General features: G+C 37.3%; 1 long non-coding RNA gene across 1 annotated transcript in view; it reads right to left on the bottom strand.

Annotated features, from left to right (window-relative positions):
• Positions 1-18,931, bottom strand: part of LOC121665594 — a 92,818-nt gene extending 73,887 nt beyond the window's left edge. The window contains exons 1-4 of the long non-coding RNA XR_006016420.1: positions 16,847-18,931; positions 15,965-16,200; positions 10,015-10,201; positions 3,968-4,078 (exon numbers count right to left, since the gene is read on the bottom strand). This is a non-coding gene — a long non-coding RNA (uncharacterized LOC121665594). The remainder of the gene's footprint in view (positions 1-3,967; positions 4,079-10,014; positions 10,202-15,964; positions 16,201-16,846) is intronic.
• Between the last annotated feature and the right edge of the window lie 1,537 nt (positions 18,932-20,468).

Genomic DNA, 20,468 nt, shown 5'->3' with positions numbered 1-20,468 from the left:
TAACAGATTTGTAGGTGGCAAAGTTGAGGTCAATGAAGCTCTACTGGTGTTTATCTACCAAATCGGTCAGGATGACCACAAATGCAGAACTACACAAATTATTAAAATGGAACTTAAACCTTGAACCTTCAAGGTCTGGGGTTTTGGCTTGTTTGTTGTGTCCTGCTCTCCCAAACCTACAAAAGGCCAGCATTCAGCTACTTGACTTCAATGAATAGATCAATTTTCCAACATACAACAATAAACTCCTTCACAAGTGCAAAAACCGTCCAATCTGTTCTGGAACTGGATGAACCAAAGTGCAAAAGGTATTTGCCTTTATATAACAAACATTAGTTTTGTTTTTCTTCAAGTCACATTATTACATAGAAATGGAAAGCTGGGAAACTTGTTAATCTTCTTTCCTTCCTTCTCTTTGCTTCATATTGGCATAACCTTTTCTGGCAGTAGTGGGAATGTCAACATTATGTGTTTCTAATAAAAGAAAGAACCTTTTTCAGATTGTACACCAGCTGCTAAGCATTTCTACAAAGTTTCATTTGAGAATTAATGTGCTTTCTTTAAAAATTTCTGTAGCTTATTTTTGGCATGAGGGTCCTTTTAACATGACAAAACAACAGTTTCAAAGAGTCACCTGGAAGATCTCTACGAATTCTGATAAGGCTTCTCCAATTTCATGTTGGACTAGAACTCCTCTTGTGGTGAGAAGGAAAAACATTCCTGTCAGTGAAGCTCATCAATTTTGTATGCAGACTGAAACATTGGTCACTACAAGAAGAATTATTATACCAAAAAACCCCCAACCAAACCTAGCTTTAAAAATGTGTCCCTCTGGATGGCTTAAAAGCACGTCTCACACAAGTTAACGGGCTTTAAAAAGAGGTCTTGGCAGATGGCTTATGCACAAGCAAACCTCAGGTGTCAGAAGTCAGCTGGAAAGGGATACATATGTACAGCCAAAATATTGGTTGTATTTCTGACTTCTTTATGGCCTTTATTTCCACTTGTGGAACTGTAAACCCAGTATTTCATTTTCTGTTTTGTCTTTTTGGAGTGTATGAAGCACTGATATTATAAGGCAGTGGGTGATTAAATTTCCTTTCTACTCAATTATTTTACTTGTTTTTTTTTTTCCTTTTAATCTTTCCCTTTACCTTTCCTTCCTTAACCTTTAATAGTCTATTAATACAAAGTTTCAAAGAAACCAGTGATGTTTACCCTCACCAATTGTTTCTTCTTGCTTTTATCATTTAGAAAATAGAGGTGTTAAAAATAAGTAATACCCATCAGCACATGAGAAAACCACACCGGCTGGCAACAGCCAGCTCTCAAACAACAGCTCTAAAATGGCTGTTAAGTGTCTTCATTGCCAGCTACATATTCCAAATAAATGCAGATACTCCCAACCTCAAAATCACTGTGAACTCTATCAGCTGGCTAGAAAGACACAGTACTTCAAAGACTGAAGTTGGAAGAGCAAGCATTAAAAAGTAGTGATACAAACAGCAGAGGGGCAATACAAAATTTTCACTTCAAGGATCCCAGCTGAGTATGTTTCAAAACACATGGACTAAAAGGCTCTGACATGTGCATGAGCTCTCAAATCACAATTCCAAGGGCATAAACAGTACCTAAACCAGGTTTATTTAAACATCAGCATTTTTGATTGAAAAAAATTATATTGCCATTGTGGCAAGACTGTACTTACTATAATTTTTTACAACTAAATTATTACATAGTGACAATTTAACAAAAGAATGGTGGATTACACATTAAGTTTTTCCCCTCCCTCTCAGAAGTTATGAGTTTGCAGCAGAGAAGCTGCATTTAGAATCAGACAGTGGATGGGCAAAAATACCTCCCTACCTTTGAGTGAACTTACTGTCTCCCTACAAAAAGTAACCATAGCAGGAATGTCTCGGATGTGTACAACCACAACCACAAGATTTGGAGGCTTTGCAACTAGAGTAATTGATTATTGCTTTCTTTTCCAATCAAAACCAGGAATTACAAGAATATTTATCAGCAGGATGTACCAGAATGCATGTAACTGTTGACGGAAAAAAAATCTATATGAGGAAACACCCTTTTTATTGCCCATTAGTGGGCATTTTTAGTGGGATAATTGCATGGTCAGGGTAGTAAATGGTCAGGCCTGTTCTCAATAAAATACTAACATTTTCAGGAAAGTCCATTCACAGCTGAAATAAAATGAAGTGCAGAGAGGAGCTGAAAAATGTTCTTCACGCACACAATATTTCTCTTTCATCCATAAAAATTTTTACCTAATTTTTATTTTAAAACATTTTAATAACCTTTCAAACAGAAGTAAAATTATGGAACAGGACATAATTTGTGTGTAGAGGATGGGTGAAGTACGTCATGTTCTTCAGCCAGTCTCCAGCAAGGCCTCATAACAATGACAGTTTGTGAGTATAGATAATTACGGAGGTAAATTTGCACCAGCAGTGATACACATGCATGATTTATGGCATTTAGGTGTCACACACTTCATGTGTAAGTGACATAAATTGCATTCAAAATAGTTACAGGTGCCAAATGATGAAAATGACAAGCAGAAAAGGGAATATCAACTGATAGCTAAGCTCCTGTCTGGGAAGGAGTGGTGCTTGCTGGCAGGAATACCTCATTTGAAAAACTTGCTCTGTTTAACATGGATTAGATAGCATGTAAAAATACTCGGTGTTAAGTAAAGTTAATCAACTCAGGTGTCTAAATATTTATATCCAAATGTTCAATTTGGTGCACATATGAGCTTCAAAGACAAAGAGTTTCAGAGTGACCTGGATGTGCAGATTCCCACACTGTTCCCTTTGATTCAATGGCATTCTTTTGCAGACAGTCATAGCAACATCTAGCTTAACTTTCTTAAGACAGTATTTGTATAAAAAGGAAGAGAGCAGGGAGACACAGAGCAAGTACTCTGGCTCCTGTCTGGGAATGGCAAAGCCAGGTGACCAAGTTTCATTACCATTCCTAAGCAGTAGAGTATCCTGCTGCTCTTCGTGCCTCAAAATGTGAGCAGAAAGGACAGAAAGTTACTTTTACCAACAGCATAGGTACTTATTTTAGTAAATACATGTCTGAAGACAACGCTTGAACAATCAAATTAGTTTGAAATTTCATAAGCACAAGCTTAACGAATTAGTCTGCCTTTTACAGACTAATTAACGTGTTCACATCATAAGTAACACTATTAAAGAGCATTTATGAAGGCCTATGGTAGAGCCAGTTGTGTGATTCTTTCGTTTGCTTTCTTTTCAGCAATTCCAATTGATTTTTTATGAAGTATCATTCCCTTCTATCAGCAGATGTGGAATGTACTACTTGTTGTGGCTGCAGTGGCTCCTTGCCCTTCACCCTCAGAAGACAGCAGAGAGATAAAAAAAAAAAATTAGTAGCACTACTTAGCTGTATTACACTGATTATCTGAATACAATAAAAAAAAAAAACCAAACTATGATTTTTTTCTAGCGATCTCAAAAATACATCATTCGGCACTTTCTGGTAGTATAGAGAAATGTTAACTTGCTACAAGTGAAAAGATCTGGCATTTTCACTCAGCTGTGCAAATGTTACGTGAACAACCAGAAGCATATGGTCTGAAAAAAGTAACACATTATGAATACTATGTTGCAATATGTCCATAAATAATATACCATAACATGAGTTACTATGGTAACTATTTGGATTTGAGATCATTGGGTTGGGGGTTTTTTTTCTACTACGTAAGAAAAAAATGCTCCCATATTCATGGCATTATCTGGTAAGCTTGATTCCAAGCAGCTTACTATTTTAGGTATTGTTCCTTTCTCACAAATGACACTGGGACAAAGCATTTTTGACTCAGCAAGCTTTTCTTACTTACTCCACAGTGTTTAAACAAGTAACATTAGTAACATTGAGCAAAAAAAAAAAAAAAAAAAAAAAAAAGCAGATCCTTTACCTGGAAAATGCTCAAGTTGGGCAAGTTTTGTCGAATAATACATTTCTTCAGGAACGTGTCTTGTTTCCATCCATGCTACATTCTTTCAAGGTCTGTAAAAACTTTACATATCTGCAAGAACGAAATGCAAGGTGGATCTTAACATAGTGGTTGAAGAGGTGGTACACCAGTGTTCAAACAGCAATCTGCAGGTGTGCAAAATACAAGCAACATCAAGTCACCTATTGCTTTAGCTAAAGAAAAAAAAGCAAAGAAATTGCTATTTTGTTCTAGCTAAAGAAAAGGCAGCAGTAAATGTTAAAGAAATGAATAACTTAAATTTTCTCATTATGCTATTAGGGCTTTGTAATGGTCCATATAATTGGAATTTATTTTTAAAGATCAGACATAGGAAGGAAGAGACTCCACAACAAAGACTTTTAAGAATCATTACTATTCAAAAATTGCATTTTCAAGGTAATATTCAACTGTGTTTGAAAACGTCTCTTAAACAGAACAATAATTCAGTCAAGTTTTAGTTACACAGTGCCACAAAAACATTTCTGAAGCTACTTGCAGAAGGCAGAAATTACAGAATATTCAAAGGAAAGCAATAAAGAAATTAGGCAAAGTTAACAAAGAGTACCTGCTCTAGAACTAGAATGCATTTGCATATAGCAGGTACACACATATAAATGTATATGTGTACACACAAAATAAAAGCAGGTTGAAGACAAGCAAACAGCCCATATCATTCAGCAACTGTTTTCGCACATTATTCTTAGGCTATTTTATAAAAATCACTGTTTTCATACATAAAGCCCCCTAACATTAAAATTAACTCTCTTGTGAATACCTTTAGTTTCATCTTCATGCTTTTAAGCTGAGTAAACAAAAATATAAGTGACTGAACAAAAAATATTATTATTAAAGCAGTATAGTAGGTTTAGGGCTCCCACATGGATTTAGTCCTTGTGATTTACTTTTTTTTTTTAAATAAAGCAAATAGTTAACCAGGGACTGGTTTTGTACAAAGCCTACTGGTGATTTTTGTAGGGGTATTTTCGGGAAGGGTTTCTTTGGTTGGTTGATTGCTTGTTTGGTAGTACATTTTTTATGGCTGTGTTTCTCACTCTGCCCTAGCAGCCCAGAAACACACAGGGCCAAAAGCCACAATCATTTAGTGCATTACAGACATATTTTTCAAGGCAAGATTGACCAGGGCTCTTGTACGTGAAAACAATAATTCACAACTCCACAGTCCTCAGCCTTGCTGGTTTAGGGTGTGAGTGGGGTGTCAAACCACCCATCAGCACAAGCCAGAATTCAACAAGATTTAACGTATTTCCGCACTGGATATTGATCAGTGAAACAGTCTGTATTCTGCCTTGTGCAGAATATAGAATGCTTTTTTTCACATTTTAATTAATCATTGATATGCACAATAGAAGGCAGTTATCCCTAAGATTTTTTTTTTTAGGGGAATTATCAGAGAGTGTGATGCCTCATTTGCAGGATAATAAATGTTCCATCATGGTAATAACTGCAGGGAAGGGTATGTTTCTGAAACAGCTTTTCTAGCTGGAGAAATGGATTAGAGAGATTACCATTTCATCAAAGTGGCAGAACAGTTGAGAGGAAATATGGAAGGAAATTTTTGTATAATTTCTGTAGAGTTGTTATTTGTCAAACCCCACTGGCATCAATCATGCTATATCTTTTCTGCTGATGCAATCACATCAAAAAAAGTTTCTTTTTAATATGCGTGTGTTGGAATAAGAGACATATAATTCAAATTTCTTTGAATTGTACTATCATCTAGATAAGAAATGCAGAGATGATACTATAATTTGAATTTCAGTTTATACATCTTTGCCAAAATTAAAGAAGTTTCTTTATCTTGATCATATTTTCTAAAGCAGATTTTTAAACCAACATTGTGCTATAATTTCCAGCAAGGCATTCAGTCCTGTGTAGAAATAGGGAGCACATCAATTCTTAGACATGAAATTCACATATAGAAAACTTGAGAGGTCTGACATTCTTGAAAAATAATGGTGATTAACACGCCTGGACTGCATTCAGTCAAGAACCACGTTAATGGATTTTGGAGTAGGCAATCCTATCGATCCATGCAACCCTGTAGTGAAGTCATTAAAGAACAAGAAATAACCAATAAAAGGATTTGCTGCATGTAAAAAAAGTAGTTGCTAAATTAGAACAGGGGAGCTTAAAAGCCAGATCATACAGATTTTTCCAGAAGTGCCTTTTTTTTTATATTCTGTTTCCCTTATCTCTCCTCACCTCAAGTTTCAAACAGAACACATTTTCTTACAAATTCATATCCAAAAAATATAACTAGTTGTAGTACGATTTCCATATGTTGTTCAAGTGAGATTTGAGAGGCATTCAGAAGCTTAAACTGGTGGAAATGTTGCCTAGTGCCAGAGGAGCTATGTCTGCTAGAACATAAAATGTCTGTGGTTGGGATATAACATAAGTGTAGTGAAGATTAGCGTACCGGAGGAGAAAACTGAGAAGAAAAAGGAATACAGAAAAAGCTTATCACTCAAAGTTTTGAAAGTCAGCATATGTAAGAGCTTATCTGAATAATCACAGCTCTCATGCATTTTGGATTGGCCATGCAAAAAGCTATATGCAGGCTCCTGAAAAGTAAACATCAGAGAAGAAAGACTGCAGTTCCTGTGAAATTTTCCCAATAATACAAAGGATCTTAACAATTATAGCATAGAGGCATAATCACTTTTAAATGGTGTTTGTCAGAACTTTTTACGAGGTGTCCTAGGCCTTTAGCTCCTCGTTAAAAGGCTACAGCATGTTTGTATTTTGTTTAGTTATCTGCATAATGTAAAAATATTACCTAGCAATTAATGTATGTAGATGATATCGCAGTGACGCTTCCTCGCAGTGAATTCTGTGTTTCCCTGCAGATGTGTTTGTTATTGTGTCCATAATTAAGCAGTGTTTCTTACACACACCCTGGTATCTAGGTGTCTCTATAGACAGTGTTTAGATCTCTGCTTACACAGCATACTCCATACTGTGCAGCTGCAGTTTTCCAATTATCTCCATGACTTGAAACACAAACCTGGAAGAATATAACCCAAAGTGACCAGGACAGTGTGTTATTCCTGGGTAAGACAGTGAGATACTGACTTTCCCACATCCTCAGCAGCATGCCAATGGAGGTGTGATGCGCTATGCAATATTATCATGCTGTACACATTTAAGGTTGGGGACTAAGCCTGATAGATGGACAGAACACAATCCCATCCTCAATCCATGCATCACCTGCAATGCCAGACCTGCAGCAGTTATAAAACAAGGCTAGCCTGGAATGTAATATGGTTTTGCCTGCTGACAAAGTCAATCAGATGTTTAATCTGGTTAAATTAATAGTTACTCAAGTTTAGAGGGTTAACAGCAAAATTCATACCACTGTAGCTGATCTCCCCCCAGCATTACCTGAGGATGACAGAGACCAAACCCCACAAACTTTCAGGTCTCTTCCATGTCATACACACATGCCTTCTCACAAAGCACTCAGACTGAGTAAACTCATCAAAGGACATTAATTAATCCTTCCCCAAAAATGGGAAATTCCATTGTGGTATATTTTGGGATAGTTGCACAACACTACAACACAACTACTCAAAAAATTTTCAAGGATATGGACTCAACTGGCCCCTTTGATAAATGAGACAGGAATGAAAAAAAGGAGCTTTTACTCATTTGTGAAAAATTCAGCTTCAGTTCCTTGATCAGATGGTTTTTTTGGTGCCCAGGGATCTCAATCTGGATAAGGGAATTGAAATAATTCCTGCTTTTGGACAGTCAGTGCAATCATGTGAAATCATTTGTAATGTATCAGTGTTATAGACTATTCTATGCAAGGAGTAATGCACTTAGATGGTTCCAGATTTGGGGGGCTGGTAAAATTGCCCAAAGTTTTTAAACTAAAAATCTCATAAAGCATCATATGAAATAAATTTTTAAAAATTATTAGTTGAACATAATGTATTATTCAAGATTTTTGTATTCTAAGGAGGAATATTTTTACACAGCTACAGTAACATTTACCAGATTTTCAGATCTTTTTAAAAGGGAGACCACCCAAAAAAAATTGAGATATAGTAGAAAAAGGTAGGTTAAAAATCAAGCACTTGAGATAGTTTTGAAACTATAATCCTTCATAGCTTTGGAAAAGTATGTTTCATTATTTTTCATAACTTGACAGCTTTACATGCTTACTATCTTCTCTCATCGATTCTTCTGATGCCATAGAATGATAAAAAATTGTCTAGCAAAAGTAGCAGTTTTGTTTTGAATAAACCAGTGCTGGTTTTAATTGGCATTAAAGTTCAGTTGGAAAAACACGTCTCCATTAACCAGCTGTTTGTTCCAGTACGAGAAGTTTTACAGGCAGAAAATGCGCTGTGCCAGACGTGTACAAAGTGTTTCTGCACATGTATAGCTTTTGGCAAGACAGATTTTCCCAGCTTTTCTGGGGCTTTTCCTCCTATAATGCTATCCAGAAAACTTAAACTAATTGCAGGGTGTATTCAGCTGAAGGACCTGTGCTGATTGAGCATCTGCAGACCACCAGTTGTTCCAAAGTCCACGACTTGTGCAGCACTATTGCAACACCATTTTATCAGATCATCTGAAAATGACCTGTCCATAATTTGGGGCACACACAGGCACCCAAAGCATATGTAATCCACAATCACTTTTAAGATATTTCTCCAAGCAAAAGAAAAACTCCATTGGGAAAATGGTGATGCTAAAACTGCCAGCCTGTCCCTGGGCCCTTCTCCACTGTACCCACGAGCTGCCTCCCTTGAGAGCAGCACATCCACAACAACTGAACTACCAGAGTGGATTCAAACATCGATCTCATTTTCCAGTACGGCACCTATGAAACATAATTGCAGTGCAGAAAAAAAACCATTTACTGCTGCTCCATACCATTAGTCTATCACTGGTCCACTGAGGCACTTTTGAATTCTTTGCCAAGACAACAAAATTGCAATAAATATAACACTGCCAACAGTCTGCATGCTAGAAACAGGAAAAAGAGCAAAGCTTGAAATTCACAATGCATTCCTGGAAAAGAAATACTGCATTTAGAGAGACCAACAGCCCATGTCCTGGTGGCCAGCAGTTCTCTGTCAGGAGAGCTCCTGTCAGCTCCACTTCCTCCCTCTTGGCAGAAAATGACAGCGCTCAGGGCCTCCTGCTTTTCTGGCAGGGAGGCAAAGCTTCAGATTCTTAATTCAGTCACTCTTAGAGAAAATACTATATTTTCTAAGAAGCTGGAAACTTTTACTTAGTTTGGATCTACTGCCAGCAAAGTAGCAATATGATATGTAAACATGGCCTCTCCTAAAATCCTCTAATATTTTGCTTTCTGTCTTCAAAGAGATTTCCAAGCCTTCATGAGAGGGTATATGCTACCCTCCTTTAACTGGAGATGTAAGCATGCAGTTATGGGACCAGGCACAACGAAGCCATGCGACACGATTTGTTGAGCTCATACTTACTACCAGAAAAGTAAAATTCAAAGTCACAAGTTCTCCAATTTCTGCCTCTGTATTTAGCCAAAAATTTGCCACATATTTATGGCTAGTAACCACTCATGAATGAACACCAGCCAAGATAATAAAAGGAAAGCAAGTTTGCCCAAAAGGATTATGAGGACCTCACTCTCTAACAGAAGCTATGAATAGGATTAAAGGATTAGTTAAGCAAACAAACAGCAGTAGCAAAAATGGTTGAAACAGCTTTTAAACAGCACCACAAGAAAAGGTGAGATAAACTGGCCAGAAATTTCACAGGTCTAAGCCAAGGGCCAAAACCCACACTGCTTCTGGTTCCCAGGAGAGACCTGAGGAGGATATCTAGGAAAGGATAACTACAAATGTTCCAGTCCTATTTTTATGTACAAATAAAAGGCTTGAATGATCAGTTGAGATTGTTTAATAATGTGGTGACTGCTTATAATCTCTTGCTGCATATATATACAGAGCTAATATATAGTTAAGTACCTCTTTCTCTTCTAGGGCATATCAGGTCATGGGCACCACGCTATAAAAGTATCTTGAAGAACACCTCAACCTCATCACACGACCAAATGCATGGACTTATCAAAAGAAATATTAATGCATGCTTCTCTCCACAGTACAGCCCGGGAGGCACACGCATTGCTGTGAAACAGAGCATTCCCCAGAGCATCTGTAGAATGAGGAAAATGCAAAGGATCTTGGTGTTAGGGTAACTAGAACAGAAGACCACAAAATAATTACAAGAATCTATGAAATATCATCAGAAAAAAAATCATCATCTTCACAAAAATAAAAAAGTACAAAGACTACAATGATTTTTAACATATGACTTGCTTCTTTCCCTATTTAATCATTGAGAAACACATCATAAATTCAGTAATTTTACTGGTAGTCTTTTCTTTATGCATAAAAGCCAAATAACTCTGCCTGTAGTTCCACCCATCTGGATAGTTACACAACAGAATGTGACTCTAAAATACAGTAATAAAAAGAGCAGACCTAATATATACAATCCTAAAAACAGCGTTCTAGCAAAGCCAGATATAAAAAAAGTTAATTAAAAATATCATAATTAATACCAATGTTAATTCTTCACACAATTTAATGCACTAAACTAGTTGCATGACTAGTTACCTAAGGTGCCCTTGTGGTGCCAGCTAACCACACCATAATCACAGTGCCCTTTGATCCTGTCAGTGGTCACTCAAAGCCTGTCAGTGTATTTTCCATCTGGCTGATGATGATGGAATTAAGTCATGCCCAACATGTTAAAACAGTCATTCTTTTGACTTCAGCTTCTGGCAGCCCAAACAGTACCTTGCTTGTCTTCTCCAAGGAAATCTTTAAATCACAGTCACCCTTTAGGTTCCTTTCCTGTTCCTCTCTTTCTGCCTAAGTTTAATGACAAGATGCTTAAAGATCGAAATGTTGCAGGGCTTTTGCAGAAGTAAAATGTAGGCTCTTGAAAGTTAACAATGCATTCAGTCAGATTTCCTGACTTTCATTTCACAACAAAGTTGCACAGCCATAAATGTTATGGAAATATCATCAAACAATACAGCTACAAAGCTCCTGCTCAGTTTTGCTGTTACCAAAGCTGAGAAGATTTAAGTAGGAGATGAAATATCCTTTGTTCCCTCACATACTATCCACATCTTATATAGTATCTCTAGCTGTTAAAATGGTGATGAAAGACCCTTGTAGGAAGTAATCTTATTCTTTTTTTAAAACAGATCTCATGTTGATTTAATTTTCATGTCCCCAAATATTAATAAAGGTGTTATTACAATGCAAATATATATATAGTATATACAGAATATACCAGAGCAGGTAACTGCCAGAAGATTTATACTACTGCCCCTCTCTGTAGTAACTTAAACCTTGTTGTCTAAACATGACAGGCACGCACTTTCTAAACTAGGCTGCGTGAATGAGCTTCCTGCAACAAAAATCTATGAAAGTTAATTGCAAAACAAAGAGTGTAATAGGAAAACTTCTTTCTAGGTTGTGGTATGGATTTTCCTTATTCAGTTGAATATCTCCATAAGTCAAACAAAGCACACATAAAAAACATCTGGCTCCAAAACCTGTAGGCCAATGTGTAGCAAAAATTAAGCATTCTTATTTCATATTGATGACTGATGGTTCAATTTTCCTTCACAATTATTTAAAGTTTCTAAAAGTTGTCAAGGACACTTGACAGACTCTAAAGCCAAGTACAGGGAACTGTACTCGTATGAGACTTACTGTCCTGATGTCTGCATACAAGCACTTTCTGAAAGGAAGAAAGATGGGAACAAATGAACATCAGGAAAGCAAGTAGCTTTAATTCCATCTCTCTTTACTCTCCCTACAAGATCCCTCATTCCTTGTCTTTATTATTTCCTCCTTATCACTTTTGCACCAAAAAGGCTAAAAGTGGTAATATTGGTTAGCTCCAACAGATTAAATAGATCATCCAAAAGTTTAAAGAAATAAAACAAAAGTAAATTTAATGCATATACAACTCCAGAAACACTTTGAATTAAATTTATTTCTTACATGAATTCTTCCCATTTTTCAATGTTTTTCAGTCTCTCTGCCCTTTAGATTATCAAAGGGCAATTAATATCCTTGCAAATATTTTGCTTAACCTTAGAGATAGGAGGAGTTTGACTCTATCATCAGAAATCAGAGACTACACTCTTCCAAGGAAATGTCAAGTTTTCAAGATTTTCTCCAATAGTCAAAAATTCATGTATACAGAAAGCACTCTATTGAACTTAGCAATAAAAGGTTTAAAGGACAAGTTGGACAATGGATTTAGTTTGTTCTTTATCTATGGTGATGTAAATCAAGAAAACCCCCAAATTTAACTAACTCTCAGGTTTCATTCATGTACAACTAATAACAGTGTTCAATCAGCAAAATGTCTAGAAAAACAGAGCCCTGTTCTATCAATCTATTTGAAGAATCTTTTCTTGAGCCTTCTCTATTCCATAAGAAAGTTCAGGGAAGCCTCTGTATCCATCAGTTTCTTATATGTGTTCTTAAAAACTAAAACTAGAGAAAAGGTGCTTCAGCCACAGGCTACTGATGATTTAAGGCTTTATTTTCCTCTTTCTTTGGGATTCAGACTGCTGATAGTTACAATGCATTTGACTTGAACCAACTAGGTGTAAGCCCATTTAGCTGACACTGCAGTTACTTTATCAGTGAAATCAAAACTTCTGCTATATTGAGATATAGCAAACATCACCTCAGCTCCATCTCTCCTCCACTAATGCCTGACACACAGCATAAAAGTCGTAATATGCTTCTTACTGAAAATATCATGAAAAAACAGTCATATTTTCTTTTAAGGACCACATAAAAGAACAATATATAGACATATATTTTGTCTAGCTAAATGATTTCTAATGAGAATAATGGAGCATAAGAAAATTATTTGCTTCCTAGTACAAACCAGGAATTAGTAGCCACCTCAAGGATAAAGAAATCTCTAGCCTGCATCTGTATGTGACAGCTTTGCTTTCTCCAAGGCTGTGATACTAAGTTTATAATTTCTAATATATTTTAATAACCATTGAGATGAGGAGACTTTGGAAGTTTCACTACCAGTTGATTGTGCGACACGAGAGTACTGTCATCACAACATGTGTAAAAACATTTCAAGAAATGGTGATTTCTCTTGCTTGTGGTTTTGGATGCATCAGACTGGAAGACAAAAAAACATGAAGGGGGAGTGGAGAATATGCTTAATAATTTTCAAAAATTTTTTGGCTTTAATAACGCTACATTTTTACACTTTAAGGGAAAGATTCCTAAACACTTGGCACATAAAATCCTGGCCAGCTTTTTGTTACAGCTCAGCATTCAATTGTTCCTATTTACAGAACTTATAAACACATTTGCAGGTTTTGAAATAGCTCACATATTTGCTGATTAGTGAAAGCTCTCCAAATTTCTCATCCTAAAAATTACCAAAATTCTGAATGAAAAATTTATTTGTGCTTTGAAAAACAATGGGGGAGGAAAGTTGCAAGTTAGACTTATTTTTTGTTCCCTGTTTATTTACTGAAATTTAATTTTAGCCAGAAATTTCAAACCAGATCTCATTATTTTTAGTGGGGAAAAATGTTAACACTATTCTACTGAGTTACAAGTGTATTTGTTGGAAGTACATTCTAATAGGACTGGTACTTCTAAATTATCTTCCCATTCCTTCCACTTTACACTGAAAGCATATCTAACTTTAAGAATGAAATATGTTGCCACAATGTAATTGAAATTTGTGGACGTTTTACATTTCTCCCTAGGGAGGACAACTTGGGGGTTGAGATGCTGAACACAACCAGCAATGTGAGCTTGCAGCCCAGAAAACCAAAGCACCCTGGGCTGCATCCAGAGCAGTGTGGGCAGCAGAGCAGGGAGGGGATTTTGCCCCTCTGCTCTGCTCTGGTGTGTCCAGCCCTGGGGTCTGCAGTGTAGAGAAGAATATGGACCTGTTGGACCAACTCCAGAGGAGGCCACAAAGATTCTCAGAGGTCTGGAGCACCTCTCCTACAAAAACAGGCTGAGAGAGCTGGGGCTGTTCAGCCTGGAGAAGGCTCTGGAGAGGACCTTAGAGACCCTTTGAGTACCTAAAGGGGACCTTATAAGAGGGACTTTTTACAAGGGTATGCAGTGCTAGGACAAGAGGGAATGGCTTTAAACTGAAAGAGGGCAGATTTCTAGTAGATATTAGGAAGAAATTCTTTACTGTGAGGGTGTCAAAGCACTGGCACAGGTTGCCCAGAGAAGCTGCCCCATCCCTGGCAGTGTTCAGGGCCAGGTTGGATGTAGGTCTGAACAAACTGGTTTAGTGGAAGGTGTCCCTGCCCATGGCAGGGGGACTAGAACCAGATGGTCCCTTCCAAACCAAAGCATTTTGTGAGATGTGTAAATTATGTGATAAGTATATGGCATAATAGTCAATAAAGTAATATTACAAGGTAGAAGAACAATCATATTCGAATTCAAAGAGCTTCGTGAAAAAGAATTAAGTAACGTTGGCTGGAATACTGAAGAGGTGAGAAAAAGAACCCTTTATGGTCATGGATATTTACAGGGAATATTCTTAAATGCACAGAATACAGTCCTAAACCAAAAATGTTAATTTCATTGCATTACTGTATAAATTAACTTAGCCTCTCTCATTTTTGATCAGTTTAATACCAGAGTCTCATCAGTCAAAAAAACCCCAATTATCCATGGTTACTTGTTTAATAAATATAAAAATCATTCTATGACATATGGTGGGATTTTATGGATTCCTCTACCTGTAAAGTAAGGCCTTAGATACTGGAAATCACTATACCAACTACTAAACAAGTGCAAGTGTTCCAACTGAGGTTGAAAAGAGTTCATTCCTTCCTCTGCTAAAGCCAATGTCAGATGTTTAAATGTTCTACAATGAAAGTAAGACCTGAAAGGGAACAAAAGGCTTTTGTTTGTTTGTTTTCAAATCAAAGATAATAAACATTTCTGTGTAGCAAGAAAAGTGAAGTGCCTCTGACAGAAAATTTTGAAGCACTAGAGAAAAGTATTTCATCTGCCAAATGGTTTGGCTGGAAACATTATTGAAGTCTTTTACAGTGCATGCCTTTTTCAGTGTTCACCTATGCCTACTAAACTTTAATTGTATGTTTTCCTCCGAAAAAATTAATCACTGAAGAGTTGCAAAAGCATTTGTTAGAAAAGAGAAAAAAGTGCTAGACACTTCATATTGTTTTGGTTTGTTCACTAATCATTGCATTTGTTTCAGCACAAGCTTTCAGGTGTGAAAAAAGAATTTCAAAATCTTTGTTTTAAGTCTGTCTTTGGATCTAGACAATTTTGGATGTATTTTCCTCTTCTCTTGGGTACCCTGCCATAACCTCTGACCCCACATACTCAAGTTTATCTTTACTACGAATCACCTTCCTTCACCTGGTGAGAGGCCTCAACAGAACCGCTACCCTGATAACCTTCCCTATGTTTCAGATCCTCACCAAACCCCTCAGAGTACTGTGCATGTAAATGGATACCATAAAATATAGCCTGACTGCCTGAGGGAAATTTCTGTTTGCCACCCAAACACTTAGTATTCCAATAAGACTTACAAAACAGGATGTAGGTATGACTGAAAGTCATGCATGCTTCTACAAGACTTTTTTTGCACACAGGTGAATTTCACCTGCCTTTCGTGGTTTTTTCTTACCTCATCCCTGATCTTAGCTGTAGCCTGTGTAGCCTACTTATATCTCAGCTTGTATCCAACCACCCTATTCAAAAGCTGCTGCTAAAATTATCCCTTTCATGCTGCTAAGACCCTGCCAGACATTCATATTCAAATCAAATCCTTCATCCTCTGCTTCAAGTTCACAGTTCTTCTCTTAAATACCAGGCCCAGAAAAACACAACACATACTTACAGCTTGGCTTTCAATTTGCCATGACTATTTTAAAACTTCCATTTTCCCCATTATGCTCTTCAGGCCTTCATGTCTACTTTATTTTCTGTACTGTCCCTTAAGTTTAGTGGTCCATCTTGCTGACTGGATATAATAAACTCCTGAGTTGACAAATTTATGTTCTTCCATAAAACACGTGCTTGAAGTGTGGGAAGAAGGGGAGTTTAACCACCACCTCTGTGAGCCCACAACAAAATCTAGAAAATGAATCACAATTGTGTTGTCACAGATTTCATCACATTTCTGAACATTTTAACTTAAAAAGAGAGACTTTAACTTGAAAAGAGAGACTTTTACAAGCCACTAAGACACTCAAGTTTTAGGTCATCTTACTTAAAAAAATTTAGAGAATCCAAGCAACTTCAGTCTAAGATGGTGTCAAAGTACAATTTTTCTAAAACAATGCAAATCTTCTGCTAAACTCCTTTGTTGTAAGAACAAAACAGGTAAATAGTTTGTTTTCCTTCAAACTGTGTCCTTGTTTTGTTTTCACTTCTGACTCAAAAAGCTCCTGATCCTGGCAAGCCAAAAAGAGAGCTGACAAAAAGTAAAATAATAATGCCCATCTTAAGCCTAATTTTATACTCCTCTGATTTCTTCTCCTATATCACTGAATTCAATTAGCTTACATTTATTTTCATTTAATCTATTTAATCTCTCAGTACTCATCTGTGACTGGCACAAGGCACTTTTGCCATTACCCTGCAACCGTCGCCTGCTCGCCCACGCTTTTTATCACCGAGGGAGCTCATCCCTTCCATTTCCTACCCATCAACAGCCCAGACACCAAGGCAGAGATGGAAAAAAGATCAATTAAAAAATCAGTTTTATGAAACTCCCCACCTGATAATGTGTGTTCTGAGACACAGACTTTTGTGTCACTGAGGCCCTCCCTGCAGCAGCTTCCCAGGGTTATCAAAACAGCGCTGAGCATCCAGAGATGCTGCCCATCACCGTTTTCATGCTGAAAGCTGGGAGGATATCTGTTCCTTGACTATGTCTTGCTTTAATTATCAGGTGGCAATTAACACCCTGCCACTCTTTTCTGTTTGCTCTGCTTTGCTCCATTTCCTGCAAACTGATTAAAAAAAAAAAAAAAGAGAGAATAAGGCTTCCAGAACCTTAGTTTATCCAATCAAATGATTTTATATCTGAAAGAACATTTTCATATTTTAATTCTTTTTCTAATTAGTTTCTGTGCCCTGCATTCAGCATTTCCCACAATTTGCCTATCAATGACATAAAAAGATTAACTTTTTCATGTTGCTAGCAGAGAGTCAGAGAGTTAAATCTAATCTGAAATTATTCTAAACATTCAACTCATTTCCTCCAGCCTTATTTCTTCCTCTTGCTCCCTGATTCAGGATTTCTGTGTTACACTGTTGTTATTGAATGCCTAGGGTGAATAGTTAGCTCCAGATATTGAAAGAAGTTTAACACTTAGGTAAAATTATGACATATTATTAAGTATTTACTGTAGAAAAAGAGAAAATCTTTAAAGATGTTATGTTGAAATCTTAAAAGTATTAACAAATGTTTTATCTAAGGATCAAACATCTTTTGAAGAATGATAGGTAAAGCACAGCCGCTCTGCTGGATTCTTGCACAATTTCTCCTTACTTGATGTGTCTTCTTTTTTCTTCCTTGTGTAGAATGAAGGCTCACACACTCTTAAAACCACAAGCGCTGGGGCAATTTAATTCACTAAGTTTCTACAGTAGGATTCAGTTTTCAGAAGTCTACAAATCCCTGGGAATTTTTCCATAATTCTTAGCTTTATAGATCATAGGTAAGATGCAACAGAGTTTGAAGAAGGCTGTTACACAGCAAAAAAGGCCATATAAAACATTAAAAAAGAAACCCAGAGTGTAACTCTGTGTGTGTGTACAGTAAATTAAATAAACAAATATTCTCTATATATGAGAAAATGCTTATTTAATATTCTGCCTGTATAGAAAAACAGCATAGACCTCATAAACTGGCATGATACACCTGCTGACTCCCAGTATAGCAAGTCCTATTTCCCAACAAGGAAATGTTTCAGCAGATTAAAAATCCTGTCTGCTTCTGAACTCCCAAAAACTTTCTGCACTGATGAGAGGTTCATTTCAGGGCACCAGTGACAGGAACCAGGCTGCAGCAATATTCTGTATACAGAATATGGCTTTCCAACTCAAGTCCTGAGGCACAAAGAAGCAAGAGTGGCCCCAATCTCCACAAGTGGCTGTACTGTAAATTGGAAAACACCTTTGTCGTTTGACCGTTGAACTTTCCCTTCTTCAGAACAACCCTCTAAAGGAGATCATCTCTTATGCTGCAATATTCAAGGTACATATTAAGCAGGGGAAAAAGCAAGAGTCATTGTGCAGTGGTTGATCTGCAGAGTCAATTCTGTCACGTTACATGAAATGTACTAATGTGCAATTTAATTTTTGTACAAGCCCTTCTTCAGTAGTTTATCACCTTTCCATGGTGCATAGTTAAGGTAAAATTCACTTACTATAGTTTATTATCAGCCAGGCTTAAGAACAAAACGCTTGTTTTGTTTATTCTCAATTGAACTTTGAGTAGCACCAGCTTCCTCCTGTTTGGAATAGAAAATTTTACACTGGGTAGGAAGGTAATATGCCCTCCCTTCTGGTTTGAATCCCTTCTTGCCATCTACATAAATGCATCTCCAACTGCAGTCACACTACAAGCTTTCAAAAGCAATTCCATTTGCAGAGCACTCCGGCCAAAGCAAGGTTCCTCCTATCCTTTCTCCTCTCCACGCAGGAATGGCCACCTATGGCAGTATCCTGTGCTCCTCCAGCCATGTTACCATTTCACAGCAAGCTAATAGGAGCAGGAGGAAGCTAACTGCCCGGAATAAGAGGATAAAGGTAATGGAGCAGAAACAGAATAGGAAATATGAGACATTTTAATGCAGTTGTAACTGCCTGCTTCTAGCAATTTTTGGCCCCATGATTGTCTCATCTAAGATTCAGACTCTTCTAAGTTAACTGAGCTGCATAACCCTGCACAGGGTGTTCGTGTTCCCGTCCCTCTGGGGAGCACTGTTCTCTTTCTGAGAAAGACAAAGACAACCTTATGTCAGTGCGACAGAAACTTGGGAACTCAGCTCCATTTTAGCCAAAACCCCAGGTGAGATTAGGCTGAGTTTGAACCTCAAAGCAAGGGTAAATCTGAATTTGTATCCTCAGCTTATGGTGGAGCTCAATGCAGGCATCCAAAAATCAATGCACTAAAGCTAAAAGCTTAGTATGCTGGAGTCCCCTAACCTGCTTGCTCCTGACTTTTTTCATTTCTTTTCTTTGACTCTGAGCAGTACTTTTCAATCAGTAACACACTGGTATCACAGAAGGCTGTATATTCTCACAAACAACCCGGAGGACACTCATTAACCTGAGGAATTCATTTCAGATCTTGTCCATTATGCAAATAAGAGGTACAATTTGTTCTCCTTTTCTTTGTAGCATTATTGATTTACATAACTTCAGGTTACTCTCAACAACATACTTTTTAATCAGAAAAAAAAAAGTTTCAGAGTTCAAATAAAAAGGAAAACTGAACCATAGCTTTCAATAAATTTTAAAAAGTAGGTGCAACTGCAGCTAAAGGTGTGACATGAAAATTATATTGACCATAGAATATCTATTTGATGCCAACCACTGAAGTAAATTGTCTGGAATGGATGACAAAGTATTTATCATCCTAGGATTGATTATATAAGCAAAATATACTTATTTTGATATACTAAAAATGGATTGTTCCCTGGGGCTTTGATTCCATGGTAGACTTTTAAGTACCTCAAACTGCATCCTTTCTAAAATCTGCAGCAACTGATCCTTCCCAACAGAGTAGTTCTCAGCCTGTTCATAGATCTCAGAGCCAGGTGTGGCTCTGGTGCCACAGGGAAGAGGGATTGAGGTCTCCAGCCACCCCCACCATGGCAATCCTTTGGGACATCTCCAGGTCCTGCACATACCCGGTACCCACCACGCTATTTCTCAGTTCTTGTCCCATTTCCTCCAGATAACATGAGTAACAAGCTGAGTCACTTGCTAAAAAACACATATATAAAATCAGTTTTCCTTGCAGCTCATGAAAAAGCTTGCAGCAAGCCAAGAGCAAAGATAAATCATTTAAATTAAGACACCAAATTGATGCAGTGATTGTAAACCTGTGTCACAGATGCCAGCATTTGAACATGGTGCTTCATCAGGGGCATATATGCACGAGTTGGGACTTCTCCCTGCTGCTGCCCAAATAACATAGTCAGGTAGAGACAGGAAGAAGACCAGAAAATATGGACAGGTGGAAGAAGGAAAACCATTGAACATAAGAGTTGGGCAGCAGTATCAATGAGAGGACAGGACTGAATGCTTGCAAGAAGTGAGTTTTTCCTGCTCTGAACACAAAAAGTACATTCAAGCTTTCCCTTGAATTTTGTGTCCTCACAGAA

This window comes from Corvus kubaryi, unplaced genomic scaffold (genome assembly GCF_017639235.1).
Source record: "Corvus kubaryi isolate FWS band 111438036 unplaced genomic scaffold, C.kubaryi_AGA036_p1.0 37334, whole genome shotgun sequence".
NCBI classification, from domain to species: domain Eukaryota; kingdom Metazoa; phylum Chordata; class Aves; order Passeriformes; family Corvidae; genus Corvus; species Corvus kubaryi.
Note: the sequence above shows the minus strand (reverse complement) of the source record. Positions and strands in the feature narration are given on the sequence as shown.